The 2,040-nt window shown below is 37.5% G+C and overlaps 1 long non-coding RNA gene across 1 annotated transcript in view; it reads left to right on the forward strand.

Annotated features, from left to right (window-relative positions):
* LOC109300094 overlaps window positions 1-1,917 on the forward strand; it is a 17,823-nt gene extending 15,906 nt beyond the window's left edge. Inside the window, exon 3 of the long non-coding RNA XR_002098111.1 lies at window positions 1,854-1,917. This is a non-coding gene — a long non-coding RNA (uncharacterized LOC109300094). The remainder of the gene's footprint in view (window positions 1-1,853) is intronic.
* Window positions 1,918-2,040: the final 123 nt, after the last annotated feature.

Consider the following 2,040-nt stretch of genomic DNA (forward strand, 5'->3'; position numbering starts at 1 on the left):
GTGCTGGCTCCTACCCTGGGGGTCTTTAAGACAAGGCTAGACAATCACTTTGCTGGGGTCGTTTGACCCCAGTACTCTTTCCGGCCATGGCAGGGGGTCGGACTTGATGATCTGCTCAGGTCCCTTCCAACCCTACTAACTATGAAACTATGAAAATGAGGAAATACAAGCTAACATCAGGACCACGGCTTCATCCAAATCAATGCAAGTTATCTAATCAATATGCCCATGATCTCATCACTAATGAGCCATCCAAAGTGAGGAGAAATGAACCAACAAAACCAAAGCTAGCTGATCCCGTCCTTACAGAGTACTCTACCCAACACACATTCATTCTCAAGGAAGTTAAATCTGAAGTAAATTAGCCATTATATTCCAAGCCAGACACAAATACAGAAAATCTTGCTTGCAACCAAGAGTGTTTGCTATCAATTATTTCCTAACAGCTATTTGCTTTTCATTGTTATTCTTTTTCAAGAAAGATTCAGTCATCCATAAGGGAGCAGAAAAAAATACTCATTAAATTTCAGTGGTCAATTCTATATCATGAATAAAAATCAAATAGTCAAAAGGAGTGATCTGAATATCACTTGTGATGGAAATTTGCAGTGAAATCTGATTTCATCAGTGTCAGTAGCAAACAGGTTGGCAGAAATATCTTGGCAGAAATCAGGATTGATTCACCAGTGGTCCAGTGGCAAAGAAAAAGGGTCCTATTCAGTGGATTTACAATGAATGTCTAATCATTCAAGAATGCAGTGTAAATGGGCTTTTACACACATTTAAAGAAGATATGCTACAGTTAGGACTTTCTTACTTGGTACTTCAGGAATAAATTGGAATTTGTTGTGCCTGGATCCTTAGCTGTGATTTCCATTTTCCTGCTGTTACAATGATTCTAGGTACAGAAACAACAAATATTAAATACCGCTCTGATGACTGATATAAAGTGTTCAGTCAGCACAATTACCTCTAGTGTGTGAGTTTTATTGACTTATTAAGAATTCAGAAAAGACAAATATTGCATTTCATTGAATTAAATGTAAAATATACAGTTGGTTACGCCTGAAACAGACACTTGGAAGAATTTATAATATATTAATTGTAAAACATGAAACTGCGTGTGGTGTCCTTTTTTTTTAATAGGTGTTCTGGTTCTTTTCCTTCCTCCATTTCAACACTTTCTCAAGCTTTCTCCAGATTAAATAGTATATTTTAGTCTATCAACCTTATTTAGAATCAGTGATTTTTTTTTTGGCTAACCCATTCTTCATCTTTTCTTTCTAATGATAACCTTCTTGGTCAAACTATTTCCTGTAAGAAATGAAGTTTCTTTCTCTTCTTCCATTGTACTTACCGTATTCAGCACAATCCGTTTCCTAATCACTATTGCCATTTATCTCTTCGTTTTACCTTGTCACCTACTTAATTCCACTAGAGGCATTTCTAACATCTCTGTCTAATAATCTCCGCTAACAATGCAGAACACTATTAGCATAATAAGCATTTCCCATCTGCACAAATGAGACTCCATCTCCATCAGTCTGAAAACTAACTACTGTACATAAAAATAGCTGGAAATCATTAGAATTAAAGAAAGAGCACATTCTGCTGTAAACAGGCTTCTTGGGGAAACCATTTCTTTATTCCATTTGGTGTTGTAAATATAGGTTGTGATCCAAAGTTCACCGAAGTTAATGGGAGTCTTTCTACTGAATGTTACTGGGCTTCAAGGCAGGTTACAGGGGGGGAAAAAAATCAAGCTTTGCTATATGCGAGTAGAAGGAAATTCTGTGGGTGTGTCTATATGTGTGCTTTAATGTATGGTAACCTATTTTACTTAGGTAAAATAGGTCATGTAAAAAATGTGCAATTACACTAATGTGGAGTAAAATAGTCTACTGCGCATTAAGCATCGGTCCTGGGGCCTGCACTGTTCAATTTCTTCGTCAGCGATCTGGATGATGGGGTGGAAAGTAACCTGTTTGAATTCGCTGATGACACCAAAATCTGGGGGGAGGTGAGCACGCTGGCAGGGAG

The sequence above is a fragment of the Gavialis gangeticus genome, unplaced genomic scaffold (genome assembly GCF_001723915.1).
Source record: "Gavialis gangeticus isolate Ggan-Ray unplaced genomic scaffold, GavGan_comp1, whole genome shotgun sequence".
In the NCBI taxonomy this organism is placed as follows: Eukaryota; Metazoa; Chordata; order Crocodylia; family Gavialidae; genus Gavialis; species Gavialis gangeticus.